The following is a 16,308-nucleotide window of genomic DNA, read 5'->3' as shown; positions in this document are numbered from 1 at the left end:
GACAAACACACATGGCACCAACCGCATGGAAAGCTCCAACATACCTGACCTTGTGTGATCCTTGGTTCACACAAAAACATCCCAGAAACTTCCAACGTTTGATGCTGTGATCAAGGCAAGAGTCCAAAAAGCCTGAACCAATAGAAGATGGAAGACATCCAACATTTCTGGACAACTGTAGAATAAGTGCTTGGCTCAGTTTGCTCACTCCATCCGAGCAAAGGTTTGGGTGGGAGGCCGGTCTTCTTGACTCGATGCCATGGGAGCAGGCCGCAGCAGAAAAACAGGTCAATACTGACTGTTAATGCCACGATTGGATGGTTTGTGGTCTGACCGTTTGGAACAGTGCAGAAAATAACATTTTACTGGGGTTCATAAACCTCTTGTGAATGTTAGAATGGCTCGTCCATAAAATCTTAAGTGTTAAAGGCAAGGTGTTAAAAATTGAAGCTTCAGGAATGACTGAATATATAGAACTGCAGAGTTTCAGGTTAGTGTCCAGCACATGCCAGATAATTAAACTAATAGTACTTCTGGTGTTAAAAGGGAAATATAAAAAGCCAGTTAAAATCGTTGAGTGGTAAATGATAATCACTTAGAGAGGATCAAGTGTGCTACAGTGCAGTGAGAACAGTGTTGTTTCTCTATCAATAAAACATAACACAAAATCCTATCTTGTAATTCACCTCAACTCCTTGTTTACTTATTTGTAATTATTGAAGTCGATTAGTGTTACAACTAACAATTGTTTTCAGTATTGATTCATCTGATGTCCTTTATCTAGATTAATCACTTGTTAGACTCTGGGAAGTATGATTATTGTTCACAATGGTGTAAGGCGTTGTCTTCAAATGTCTTCTTCTGTTCGACCAACACTTAAAAAGCTAACTTCAGTTATAATGTATGAAGGAGCTTACACCAGAGCGTGGAAGAGTTTTTGCTTCAAAGGAGACCAAATTCATTATCTGATAATTAAAATGTTTATTTAATTTTAAGATTTTCTGGTCGATTACTCTAATTGAGTCCAACTGAAATTCAATTTATGTTGGCAAAGAAGTCAGTATAAACTCACCAGCCTCATTATTAGGTACACCTTGCTAGTTTCGGGTTCGACCCCTTTTGCCTTTAGAACTGCCCTAATTCGTCATTCAATTCAACAAGGTGCTGGAAACATTCCTCTAAGATTCTGGCCCATATTGACATGATAATATCAGTTGCTGCAGATTTGTCGGCTGCACATCCATAATGCGATTTTTCGTAAATTGTAGCCTCAGTTTCCTGTTCTTAGCTGACAGGAGTGGCACCCGGTGTGGTCTGCTGCTATAGCCAATCTGCTTCAAGGTTCCATGTGTTGTGTTCAGAAATGGTCTTCTGCAAACCTTGGTTTTAACTAGTGGTTATTTCAGTTACTGTTGCCTTTCTATCATCTGGCCATTCTCCTCTGACCTCTTGCATCGACAAGGCGTTTCGCCCAGAGAACTGACCCTCACTGGATATTTTCCCTTTTCCGGACCATTCTCTGTAAACCCTAGAGATGGTTGTGCGTGAAAATCCCAGTAGATTGGCAGTTTCTGAAATAATCAGACCAGCCCACCTGGTACCAACAACCACGTCACGTTCAAAGTCACTTACCTTTCTTCCATATCCTGATGCTCTGTTTGAACTTCACCACATCATCTTGACCATGTCTACATGTCTAAATGCATTGAGTTGCTGCCATGTGATTGGCTGATTAGATATTTGCGTTAATGAGCAGTTGAACAGGTGTACCTAATAAAGTGGCCAGTGAATGTGTAATTAGTTTTTTTACTTGAAAACAATGGTCTTTTTTATTTTAGGAGTTCATTTTGTGCAATGACAGTGCATCTTTAATTGCTGTTCCAGAGGGGTGTTTGTTACTGTTCTAATGAAATGAGTTAATGTCCTTGGTACTGCGGTCATAACATCTATTATTACCGCAGGGACAAGAAAAAAACCTCTCTTTTTCTGGATGGGGAAAGTGAATTGATTGCAACTCATACTGTTGCCAGTATGAAAATGCAGATTTCATTGATGTTGTAGAAGAGTGACTCATCCGATGAACTGCAGTCTCATCTGACAGGGAAGCCAGCAGACCAAAACACATCTGTGTATTACATCCAGTAAGTGGTGCATCATCTGATTTGATGCGATTGAAGCAAGTGGCTCCCCTTGAGAAGACAAGAATTATACTAATGTCTTGTATACTAACAATGAACTAATGGTAGTTTAAAGTTGATCAAACGCCAGCTCAAAGTGGATGTTCTGAGGTCAGGTTGAGAATAAAGTATACCCAAGAGGATGTTCTTCACTTATGGTCATCATTATGTTTACAAGGAGGATTTGGCTAAATATGGAAGCATAAAAGTACACATTAGAGCAGCAAAATCATCCTCAGGGCTATTTAAGTTAACAGATGCATCCGTTTGAAGCCATCTTTATCTCTGCAGCACAAACTTGTTTATTCTCTAAATTCTGCCGCTATCTATTGCCCTAAACCGTGTTTGTTAGGGAAAGGCATCTTCATTTTAAAGTTGCAGATAACACCTGCTGCTGCTTTAAGTGAAAGTAGCAAAGTAACAACTTATGACGCACATTCGGAATTTCGCCCTATGGTGGTTGGTGAGATGATCTTCTGAAAAGACTAGCCAGCTCCAGAACGAATGCCCTGCTGTGACCAATATGAAACTCAGTATGATTCATCCTGCCAAGACCCCACAGATATGACCTCTTAAATGTACTATAGCTGCATCAGTTAGGCCCCTGCAAGACAAGGTTTTTATCTACCCGCTCTGATCGTCCTCAGATGTTCTCCTTTACCCTTAGGCGAGGCGACAGGGCAGAGCAAAGGTGGAGAATGAATGCGAAAGGGGGAAAAGAAACCTTTGAATCTGTCATCACCCAAAGGCACAGGGTGTTTCATCTTATACACTGCTTCCTGAAGTAATACCACTGATTTGATTTGTCTAAGGTTGAGATACACTTCAGCTCTGCTTTATTCACTCAGGAACTTTGATTTATTGTAGATGGGCCCGGAATGATTGGATTTTCATCATCAGATGACAATGAACCATCAGGAAGACTGATGTAATGCTAAAATCAATCAGGATTTGATACATGGCACCATCTTGCTGCTCACCACAGGCGTTATTTCAAACATTGCACTGTTTCAAGGGATTATACAGAACTACAGCTTGAGTTGTTTTTTCCCTAGTCAAGTATGGCTGCAATTAGCCTCAGGGGTGATGAGGATAGTCTGGCTGAACCTTCCAAACCATACCTCAAAGAAACCACTTAGCAGGTGCCAGGAAATTCACTAAACGCCAAAGGAGCAGAGCAGTTGAAAGTAAACAGCTGGCTTTTAATGTTGCCCTTCAACTTAGTTTTGTCAATGTATTAGAGTTGAAATAAAAAACAAGACAGCTGCTGCTTTCACCACTTAATTCAACATACACCTGCAGGATCTAAGATACAATCGGTACTCTGTATTAGTAAGTTATCGACCAGAATAGCTCAGTACCAGCTATCAAAGCCCCCTTAGATCAAACTATACCTGCACTTTATACTTTTTGCACCCAGATAAAAATGTGTTGTCCAGTCAAGTCAAGTGTGAATTCCTTATATTATAGGAATATTATTTTTACACCATAAAATACATCCAACTTGTATCCAAAGCTAAGATATGAACCCCTTTGCGTAAATTATCACAATAATACTAAGACTTGTTATGATACACTACTCAATAAAGATCAGGAAAACATACACATTTTTTTTAATCATTTTTAGTCAGTTTCAGTTTTCAGTTTTAATCAATTGCCTCAGTCCGGATTTACTTTTGATGTGCACAGCATGACATGGAAATGTTCAGGTTCACAAATATTAAAAATATATATGTGCCTTGTTTTCCAAATTCTCAGCTAAAGTCAACGGTCATATAAGTTCCCGCAATCCGTGACAATGACAAAACATATTTCTTGTCTACATTTAATAGCACCTATTTAACTAAGAGCAGTTGGATCTTATGTTCAAAACAACAGGAAATGATGGTGTATGACCTGTTCCTGTTTTATGCCATTACTTTATGTTGATCAAACTGTTTAGGCATTTTTTTCAGAAAATGACTCCCATAGCTTGCCGGATGATATAAAATACATTTGGTTGTAAATCCTTAATTCCCACTTCTACCCTTTATGGAAACAGTCAGAAAGAAAGCATAAAGGGGGGATAAATAACTTTTTTTGCATTATATACAAAAGAGATTCCCTGGTTATGTTTGTCAGGAGACTGCTGGAGGCAGATGGACAATGAGATTCACTGTCCTCTACAGTTTCTTAATGTGTTGAATCCAAAATATCCACATATTTTCCCAGACACCCTATCTCTTTCTTACTCCGGTCCAGCCAACAGGCCATGTGTATTGGGCTTCACACTTCCCAAGCCCCGTGCCTGACTTCTACAGACCACCACTTCCTACCACAGGACCCCTGCTGAACGGCAAGGCTCTAAAGCCAGACCACTCGTCTTCCCTAACACTAATCGCTCTGTTGAGTAACTCAGAGCCTTTCGCAGTTTATCCAAGAACTCTCCAGGACTCAAACAGAGACAGAAACACCTTCTCACAGATTCCACACAAGTGGAACAAGTCAAATCGCTCCAGCATATCTCCCTCTACCACAATATATTTATTCAGCACCACCACCTAATTGTTATAGAGATGTTTCAGGTCATAGGGTGTCCTGAAAAAGGTCACATATAAGTTCCTCATCTCTGGGAACCTCTTTGGGGACCATTACACGCAAAATGATGAGCAAGGTGTCCCTAATAAGTATCCCATTGTCTATTGGAGAGCAAGGATTGGATGAAAATGTTGATTACGCTTAACATGCCTGTGAGCTGATTCGCTGGTCCACCACTTCGGCCAAGATTGTATCTCAGCAGCAAATGGATGGATTGCCATGGTATTTCGTAGATACATTGCAGTCCCCAGAGGATAAATCTTTTTCCTTCTGTGACCATCAAGCTTTATCCCTTAATGCCATCAGCTGGTGAAAAGTTATGACTCAACATCTACAGGACAGCGATTCATGGTTTCCAGCTGTGTATGACTCTGGCTTCCCCCTGATGTGTGTTTCTAGCACCATGGACCAACAGATGTATCATTTAGCTCAAAGAACTGCTGTTCCTAAGTACAGCCTCCCTGTGACAGGACTTAATGATCACTTCATCTTTGTCTTAGTCACGGCTGCTTGTTAGGGTCAACAAATGTTTCTATCTGCCAATCGATGATTTTTAATGCAAATTGACATCACTCTGGCAATGTGATATCATAATCAATAACAAGCCAACCAAACACAGCTTTAAGCCAACCGAACACAGCTTTAAGCCAACCAAACACAGCTTTAGGCTTTGTTTTTTCTTAAAAACTGGACCTACATTCATACCACAACTGTCTATGCTTATCCAGTTTGTGAAAGTTGAAGGAAAGTGAAAGGACAATCTGTCTATAAGACCACCCTGATCACACTGTGAATGTGAACCACAGAAGTAAAGAAAAAAAGCATAATGAAAATGGGCTTAGGCTATTTAAGTCATTGAAAGGGCAGCAAACTACAGAGAGAACACCATGCTCAAAATCTGATCAGAAATTGGGACTCCATGTGCTGATTCTCAGAAATACCATATGTTTTCCTGTATGAGTACAATATCCTCAGGTTGGACTGGTGCTGACTCAAAGTGTTAGCTGAGAACATGTGAACAGAGCAGCAGTAAAATCATGTTGGATCCTCAGACGGCCCTTCGACACTTCCCATATCGAGACACAAGATTTATTGATGGGCCATGACAGCCGTTGAATTGATTCTCTGTGTGGTCAGGAAGCTAATCTCATGCAGACCAAACATGCCTATACTGCCACATGATAGTCTCGAACATCTGCATGGTTTCAGAAAACATAAATTCCCAATAGCATATCGTATTTGCAAGATTAAATAAATACGCCCGTAGTCAAACCCTTGGTTAATGTTCAGTTGGAGATACTTCACAAATATACACCAGATAGTCTGTTTGTATAGTTTACACACAGAGTAGTGGCTCACCAATTATTGAGAAAGATGATTTCATAACCAAATCAAAACCAATATTGTGTTCTGAGTTGTTGAAGAAAGACTTCAATGTATTTAATTCAACGGTTAGTTTTCCTCTTAATAAATATGCACATCTCTCAACCATCAACACTCCATCATTTAATATACAAAAAAAACATTTAACAGATAGAACCTAGAAGCTGAATATTACCCGAACTGACCTGTTATCAACATGTTACGTGCAGTGGGAAATAAATAAAAGAAAGTATCCTCTCATAAAAGTGAATTTATTGGCAAAATCTTTAATGTTTCTTTACGGCTAATAAGTTTACTTTTTTCGCATTCTGTCAGTCAGCTGTGATCTGAAATTCCCCAGAAGGGTGGCACCGTTTGTGAAGAAATATGCTGGGGTTTTTTTTACTCACTAACTGCATTGACAATGGGCCAGCACACCAACACTGCTGTTATGCTTCATTTTAACGTGTGAGATGGCAAACATGGTGCGAAATGCTTCCATTCCAGCACACTGGCTCTGTTTCACACAGACAGTATTTGTATTTTTAAACAGAACACAAGCCTTTTATTAGCAGAGTAGTAGAACATTTGAATCATCCAACAGCGTTTATTACTTCCAGTTTAATACTTAACTAATGTACACTAATGGAACAGAACTTTGGTGCATTCATATGTACAAGAAATGACCAGAAAATCCTTATTAGCAGAAGCAATATTACATAGACAGCTCTGCCAAGGGTAACGCTACTGTGCACTTCTGCTATACTAAATATACCGTTAGCTGGGGATTCACAGCCACTGGCTTCATTGTCATTCTAACCTTCTCCACTTTGGTATCCATATACAGTAAAGCTCTGGCTGCCCACTTGACTGGCTGATGGTGAGTGACAGCATCTCTGATTCCTAGAATCCAGTGCAGGCCAGCTAAGAGAGAGGAGGGTGGGCTGAGGCATGTGTTCAGGATGATTTGGTACAGGCTGGCTTGGGCCGCCTTGAACAAATCACTGCTCCCCTGCTTCTTAATGATGGACCATTTGCTTTCCATATTTTACTATTAACAGACAAGGAATGGTCGATCCAAACCTATACCTCTTATTTTGGCTGCAGGGGTGGCAATGACATCCGCAATAGCAGTGGGGATAATTAATGAGATGGTGTGCATCACCAAGGAGGGTTATTTATTCAAATGAAATATACCTAAAGTGCCAACCCTTAATATGTCAATTTGAATAATGGTGGTCTGTGTGTCTGGAGGATGTAGCCTGGCTCATTAATCTCAAGCGACTAGCTTTTGCCCAGATGGACCACAATTGTTATCTTTATCCCTTTTAAATAGATAAGAGGAGATGCCCCCATTCATGTGCTGTGAGATGGCTATAGTTTGGTAGAAAGGAAAGGCTCCAAAATGAAACTGCTCCCAATAAGGTATGTTGTTTCTTCAGTAATGGGGTCATGATTTCTAGAAATAAACATTTGAGTTCTTCCAACATGTTTTTGTAGCTTTGACCACCACAAGCCAAGGTCCATTGTGTCTCACTGGATTGGAGAAGGCAGCACATTTTACGCTTTTACAGCCAACATTTCAAACATTGCGGACCTCAAACAAAAGCATCCAAGGTTGATTTTAAGGTAAGAGGAACAATATGTATTTGAGATTTAGGATTGAACTATCCCTTTAAGACAACCCTTTCTCTTTATCGTCCCCCTGCACCAATGAAGCTCAACCTCTCTTACAAATGCTCTGGCAACACAACAAGTCAAAGTCAGCTTTTCAAATGTACTTATAGCACAATCCAAGTCTATGATACCATCTGTTCTAATTGCAATCCTGAGGGGGAAAAAAAGCCAATTCCTCTTTCTGGTTCAAATATGCCCACCAAGCATTCAGGTAGACTTGCAGACTCTACCCCTTTAAGGGCTTGATAACGCTCCAACAATGTATCAAAAAGAAAATAAGAACCATAAGAGTGTTGACGCACAAGGGCAAAACAGTAATGCTCTCAGTCAAGGATCTTAATAGTTTTGTTTTTTTAATCCCACTCGCTGAGACCTCTAGGAGGAAAAATAGCCCAATTTGGGCTTTGAGGAAACCGGACCGGTCTCAATCTTGGATTGAATCATAGCCTCCACAACAAAACAAATTTGCATCAATGATTTTTTTCCAAGGAGGGAGAAAAATCTTGCAGAAACTTTCCAGAGGTATAAACAGGGCAATTATTGACAAACAGTCACCACAAAGGTAACCTTAGCCTTCTGACGATGATGCATGGTTCAGCATTTGATATACATTGCTTATCCAGACCTTTACAAGTGTTGCATTGCTGTATGATAGTGGCTTTAATGTGATCAGGCAGCGGCAATTGAGATTATTGAGCCGGACTAAAGTGTCTCGCTGGCCGAAAGAGAAGGTAAACTTTATTGGAGTTTGCAAAATTTGATATCTATATTAAAGAAGAACCTGATCTCCTCTTTCGGTTGGCTGTGGTGTTGTTGATGCTTTTTGGATGTGCTGATACATAGCTACAATATCCAAGTGGTGTCATTTAAGTCATTCTACCTTAAGCCTGTGTAATTGGATATTACTTGAAAATACAGCCAAGACTCTTTGAACTGTTATTCAGTGGTAAAAGAAGTACTGAGATTCATTACTGAAAAAAAAAGTCCTAATACAAACAATGTAAAAATACATGGTGAAAGTCCAGCATCAAAAGCGTACACAGGGTAAAATACATATGCAAATTGTATGGAAATCATCAAAAGTTAAAATGTACCTTTTTAGATACATTACTATGTTTGATATATATATATATATATATATATATATATATAAGGGTTTTAAGGAATCAACTTCTGTTGTCAAAATTGGAGCTAGTTCATCTTCTGCACATTAAATCTCTCTCAAATTGCTTTCAATGTGTTAGACAATTATTTCATTCACTGCATACAGCTGCCTGCTGTGGTCGAAAGCAAGGTTATGAGAGCAGTAAGAGTGAACCAAAACAGTAAAGTCGCATGCGGGAAAGCTAACAATGAGCTGAAACAAAAACAAAAAAACATAAATCTGAAAGAAGCTGCATATTCAGGTGATAATTTCCCTCACCAAGGAGTTTGCTGTTTTGATTGTGTGTCAGCAGGAATGTGGAACAACTCCTGGCTTGGTCGAAGGGTGAAGTATAGGCCAAGGAAGTACCCATAAAATGTTACAGGGGATCACGGGGCAGACGCATGCTTTATTTTTCACTTCTGGAAACAGTCATTGCAAAGATCTGTGCCCTCTGAGTGCCTCTCTAGTTCCTTGTTTTCACATTGTTATTTGATATATTTTAGCAATACACATATTGATTAAAGTCTGTATATAGCCGAGTGACCAGTGGAAGCATTTTTTATCATGACTTACCAAGTTTGTTGTCTGCCTTGATGGCATATCTAGTTATTCCCTCTCTGTGCTGCTTCTGCTGAATAATTAAGAATGGACAAAGTGGATCACTGCCAATATTGATTGTAATGCATTATGCTTTTTGCATTACAATCTGCAAATGTCGAATGTGTTACAATAAGCCTCAACTAGACTGACTGTCGAGATCCTCCGTGCAGCACCTACACAAAGTGTTTTTACGTGAAAGATCCCACTTTGACCTAAGAGGAATATGTGGTGAAATTGGACTGTGGTTTGGCTCTCAGGGAGAACGAAGAAAAACTTTAGCCAACACTAATACTGAGGGAAGGTCACAAGGTTCAACCGCAATTTAGTTGATCAACCATGTCATTTAATCTAGGAAATATAAGGATTTATGTGTGAGAATTTACACCTATGGTATATTAAATAAACCCGATGTTGGACGAACGCCTGTAACTATTAATGTGATCATTCAAAACCAGATTTAACAAGTATCATTAGTGGCTATATGAATATCTGGATGTTTGAGTGTTCCTGAAATTGAAAGACGCACAATTAAGAGCTTTTGCTGTCCACAATCCAGAAGAAGAAAATGACCATTAAAATACTGCATAGGTAACGGCTTTGTAGCCTGTGCTTTTATATTCTGGCATGGATTCTTACTATTCATCCACAGGAACAACTCATAAACTGTGTTCTTTTATTTTGTTTTTCAATTTTTCTATTAGTCTACTGGCTACACCTAACAGTTCAAGCTTTTCTCACTACATGTTTCTGTTACTTACTTTATGTGTCTCCATGAGCAAAACCCCCACAAGTAGAACATTCCCAATTAGCATTTATTAAAAAATCCCTACCTGGAAGTATTGTCGGAAACTGGCTCCAAGAGTTACATGGGTATGAACTTGTATGAATAAGGGATTCTGTTTGGTATAAACAGAACTACGTAAATGTCTGAGAAATGTTACAGTAGCTGCCAGCGAACTGGTGAAGCGCTTTGTCGTTGTGCCGTGGCCCATGCTGTACGAAGTCCAAGTGCTGAGGAATGAGGAGTCTACGACTGTCTGGGAGATAGAGACCGAGTGGAACCCATCACTATTACCTTGGCTGTTTGTGGTCGTCCGCTTGCCATATCCCTCTCGCCACAAGCAGATGGTAGCATCCATAGCCTGCCAAGTTTACACTGACGAGAATGTGTATGTGACACGAGTATCCATTGGTGTATATGTGTGTACGTGACCGCATACAAAATTTGTACGTGGCAATAACACGCTAGAGTTCATTCGGATCCGTGGTGAAAGCAGGCCATTTGAAAATTCCCCCTTATCTTCCACAACAGAGGCTGTATGTTTTCCGCACCTATTACAGATCATTTCACAGGGAAAGACAGTGATGGGCCTTGAGTGGATATATGTGAGAAAGGATGTAATACGGTAACCTTACGCTGCAAAATGAGACGGCAAGTGAGCAGTGGGGAAATGGATACAGTCAAAGCGAGTCAGCAGACCACATTGCATGTCAGTATGTCCTGCAGATGTAGGCTCGAGTCTCACACGGATGCCAAAATGTACACATATCAAACAACACCAGGCTGAGTCAGGCGTTTCACCGCTTTGTGTTATTTTACCCCCTCCTTATTTGCCAGTTATCATAGCTGGGGAAATTAACAGTGACCAACAATCCCAGAGACGGTGAAGAAGACAAATGGCTACTGTGACAATAGAGGGATCGGCTAACTTATAAATGAAACTATGCATGGCCACAGATGTTACGAGCACATATGGATGTAATTAATAACAATAAAGCTAGAGTTTACTAAAAAGGAAAACATGCTCTTGTAGTTCAACCTAAATGCCATGGAATCAGGCTGAGGATATCAGCCTAAAGTGCCTCATAGGCCTACTGTAACAGGTAGAGGGATGCTGAGTCAGCATCTAACAGCATGCAGGGTTGGAAGAACTATGCAGGTCTTTAATTAAAGTAAAAGTAGCATTACCACTCCATCCAATCAAATCGAATCCAATCAAAAGTAAAACTAGTCATAATGCAACAAAATAGCTCCCTTCATTTTGGCACATTATAATAATGCCGTATTATCATCTTCACAGAAGGGCTTACAGCAAGTACCGCTGTTAAATTAGAAATGAGTCCACAGCAACACTCAGCTATAAAGAAATAACAGACCATATGACGCAATTGACCAAATCTGAATTGAGTCATAACGAAGCTGTGTAATAATGATTTATGAATGTGCAGGCAACATTTCATACTAGCTAAATGTGAGGAAGCTTGTGCTAAAACAGTTCAACTTTAAAAATATATATAATTCCTTGCCATCTTGCTGAGAGTCAGCTGAGAAGATTCATACCACTCATGTCTGTATGCTAAATATGGAGCTACAGCTAGCAGCTAGTTAGCTTAGCCTAGCATAGCAGTAAGACTGGAAGCAGGGAAAGCGTTAGCCTGGTCTTGAGCTTTTTTTCTTTGCATAAGTAACTTGGTACTACAGCTGTCAAATCTGGTCAAGTAAAAAGAAAGACCGTGATTCTAAAATGTATTAAATTGTGTAGATTAGCATTAAATGGATAATAGTCACGAAGGCTACAGTGCAAGAACATCAAAACTCTGCTCAAGTACAGGGCTTGAGTTATATACTACCACTGACAGTATGGTATGTGGGGAAATCAAAATCTAGAGGAGGGAGTGTTCACATAGCATCAAAGCAACAACATTGAGGAATATGTGTCCCATTGTTCAAGTTGGAATGAGGTTTGGCACCATGCCTCGGAACTTCTTTGACTCCGGCACTGTAGTAAAATAATGTTTACAATTCCTGGATGGTGTCATGTCAGTGTACACAGATGAGATGTCTCACGAGGCCTATGGAATAATAAAATAACGTGTTACGGCTTGCATGCATTCATAAACCCATGTAAAGCTTTGTCTGTAGAATTTCCCCTACTTCCACATACTCCCAGGCTCCGTTGCATCCCTCTCAGGGTATAAAATATCTCTCTGTGGTTGCCATTAACATTCACCCAGGAAGCTCAATCAGTAACCAATTCTGGTGTTCCCTCCTTTTTGTAATTAGGCCCCGGGCCTTGTGTGGGGTAGGCCTGTGCATTCTGGCTGAGAAGACGCCCTGAGAGGGGATTTGCGGTTTGGGAAGCCTGGTCTGGAAAGAACAACTGTCTATTGGAGCCAGCTACTTGCCCCTCTCTGATTTGACACATGCCCTACACTTTGACAGAGTTTGCAGACAGGATGCAGCCTTCGACATGTGCGCACTTCTGCCAGAGAGCCTGGAGCTGAGAAGCCCGGTGCAACAAGCAGAACGGCCCGTGGAGGCCACAGAATATCCTCCTGGAAGAAGATCGCAGCAGTCTGGAGCCGCCTGGTCAAGAGGTTTAAGGAATACAAGCGTCGCCTGAAGCCAATACTTTTAATTCCACGGGCAAAAGCTCTTCATATTGTGGAAATTACCATATGCGAACACAAACTCAAGCTGACACAAAGGCATGCCTGCACATTGTCTGCACATACATAATCACACTTTCATAACCACATATTCCCTCCCTCAAACACACACACACAGTTTTCTCAGGGATGTTCTCTGCCTTGAGAGGAAATTCTTTTCCCAGCATTGATGCCCTTGTAGAAAAAAAAAGTTTCCTGGTGCAATTCTGCAGGGGAGGAAATAGTATCGAATCAACAAGGAGATACTGTGCAATACCCAGGGGAAAACTTGCTTCATATGCAATGATTGCATTTCATTTCACAATACAAATCCCCCCCTTTAAACATAAACATCGTACCTCTTTATCAGTAAGTAGTGAAGCAGCTTAACATCTCTTTTTGTGCTGTTGGATTGGAATGAATGAGATGTGGTCAACTATTTGCAATGCAGCCAAGGCAAAAAGAAAAAAACTTTGATGAATGCATGCTTGTCAAACATTATTTTCCACAAACTGAATTCCATCATGAAGACAGAGTTAATTTTACACAACAAGCCAATCAGATATACGCAAATACACCAGAATGAATGAATGAATGTGCATTTATTATGATGTATGTGTCTTAATATTCAATGTTAATCAGAACGGATCACAACCCTGGAAGCAAATCAAGAGCTGCAGATTATTGGGAATTCTGTAACAGGAGTTCTGAATGGCGGCTGTTGTAGTTATCTTCTCACATCTCTCATCTACTTGTCAGGTGTTATTTGACTGATCAATCATCACCATACCAACCCTGCTTCTCCTTTCCCAGAAAAAGAAAAAGGAGTGGGTCAGGCCACCCCTGCTTGTAGCCAAAACACAATTTCATCACTGAGTCCGGTTTTGTGGCTGGACAGGGCAGGATTTAGCGGTGCATGCCTCATCCATCTTTGGCGCTCCCAGCCTTTCCCCCTAAAACAGACAGAGATGGATGAGTTCTAGCTGGAGCACGGCTCTCCCTTTCCATCCACTCCCTCACCTTGGGAATCTTCCCCGTGCTTCAATCCTGCTCCTCCCTCTCTCTTGCAGACCTATACTTGTTCCCTTACAGTTGCTACGCCCCCTACTCATGTTAAAATCATGGTTTCTTCAACCGCCACAATGATCCCGAACAACAAATCTTAATCCTTTAACCTCTGTAATCTATTCTTTTGGGTTTATTTCATATGCTAGCACTAATGCCCAAGTGTTTAAAATAGTAAGGATTTGGCAAAAATGCAAGAGTTTGGGAAGCAGTGAGCAAATGACTGGATTGGGGATCTAAACAGTTAACAAAAAAGTATATTTGTCCTCTGGCATGCATGTTTGTCTATGGGTCAGTTTTTCTCTGAGAGGTTAGGTTTATGTACACGAGTGGTCAATATTGTGAAATGACACCTGATTGTACAGAACAGGGTTCACGTTGCAACAATGACCCGCTTGCTGAACATTATCCTGATACTAGCACGGTAAGAGAAATCAATAATTTTGACAACATTTTGATTTTAAAATGTTGTTTAAATGATTCCGCTAAACAATTAGTCCACACTGTGCAATCAGAAATGAGTCCATAAATATAGCAACAGACAGCTATAATGAAATAACAGAAGAAGCTTTGTAATAATGATTTATGAATGTGCAGGCAACATTTCATATTAGCTAAAAGTGATGAAGCGTCTGCTAACATTTAAAACTATATATATAATTCCTTGCCATTTTACTGAGAGTCAGCTGAGAAGCTTCATACCACTCATGTCTGTATGATAAATATGAAGCTACAGCTAGCAGCTAGTTAGCTTAGCCTAGCTTACCGCAGGGTAAATCTGGTAAAGTAAAAAGAACAAGTGTTTCTAAAATGTATTACATTGACTAAATTAGCATTAAATTGAAAATAGTCAGAGGTTAACATGGGCGCCCTAAGGAAGCTTTGACGCTGTTCAGACAGGAGGAATTGGGCTGATCGGAATACCCAAATTGTTTCGGAATGTGGCAATGAGCTTATTGCCAGTCACGAGAAAAACAAAATAAAGAGTAAAACATTGATGGCAAAAAAACATTAAAATTTCAGTGCCTTTAAATGGATTTGGTATGACACCAAATCTCGATTGAGTCAAATTATGAAGGATAAATTTAACAAGTTAGGTGACAGTTTGTTATAGTTAGCTGCCACATTCATGGGTTCTTAATTCACCATCAAAACATGCGAGACAAACAGTTTTCGTTAAGAATTCTAGGATAAACAGGATGAGTAATAGATCTTCTCAGTGCCATCCTTGGACAGTTATAAATCACAGTCCTCACCACTACTTTTGATGAATAGGCTGATTAGGCACAGCTCTATCTCGGTGTTAGCTCATCATCCCAGGGCTCATCCTGTTGGGCTAACCTGGCCACTGTAGAGCAGCCGAGGACAAGCAAACCCTCTCCAGGGGCTAATCTCCTGGGGAATCCAGGATTATGGGCAGCACTAATAGCGAATCCCCTACATACACTAAAGCTGAGCCGGCGGCTTAGCAGGGTTAGAGGGTTCTCTCCTCGCCTTCCTCTGTCTTTTGGACTCTGCTGTCCAGGTATGGACTGATAAGCTCTGAACCTCTAGAAGAAAGGTTGAAAAAGATTGTCCTGACCTGGAGGTGTTGTAAAACGTGGTTATGAGTGTTGCTGGGGCCAAAAGCACATTTTCTTGACTCTACAAGGATATGTTTGGATAGCACAGCTGAGATTTATCAAAATTCATGACTGATAAAGTATGCGTAATAAGCTTCTTTTTTTTTTTCAGGAAACAGATTAAAACAGGCTATGAATAACAAACAAGTTTAATTAGATGTTTAATTTATGACAGCTTACTTTCAGGTGCATGCTGTCACTCATTACTAGTCAAAGTTTACCCAGAGTTCTTCATCCAGACTACAGATGGCACTATTGCCTCAGTATGGCAGGTACTGGATACCAATATCTCCTAATGATTGGCAACCTTTATTTCCCCTGAATGACCTTAGTTAGTACGGAGATGTTTGCATGGGAGCAACAACTAAAATGAATCACTGCTTCAAATCAAACAGCGTCCACCCTCCAACTCTTCAAAAAGAGCTTCTTTTAGCTTCAGTCCTTTTCCTGTAAAAATAAATCCAGTCAGTTTATGCTCAAACGTCCCCCTGGCTTTCATTGGTTCCGCCAGATTGGTGAGGCAAATCAAACGCAGACACATTCATTCACTGACCAAGTGGTATTAAAAAACTTGAGCTTTCCACACTGCCGGGCTTTGGAGCTGGTGACCTCTCTCAATTTAGAAGGCGTCCAATAAAGAGCATGAACCGAA

Source organism: Eleginops maclovinus, chromosome 3 (genome assembly GCF_036324505.1).
Source record: "Eleginops maclovinus isolate JMC-PN-2008 ecotype Puerto Natales chromosome 3, JC_Emac_rtc_rv5, whole genome shotgun sequence".
NCBI lineage: Eukaryota > Metazoa > Chordata > Actinopteri > Perciformes > Eleginopidae > Eleginops > Eleginops maclovinus.
The sequence above is the reverse complement of the archived record's forward strand: the minus strand, read 5'-3'. Positions refer to the sequence as shown.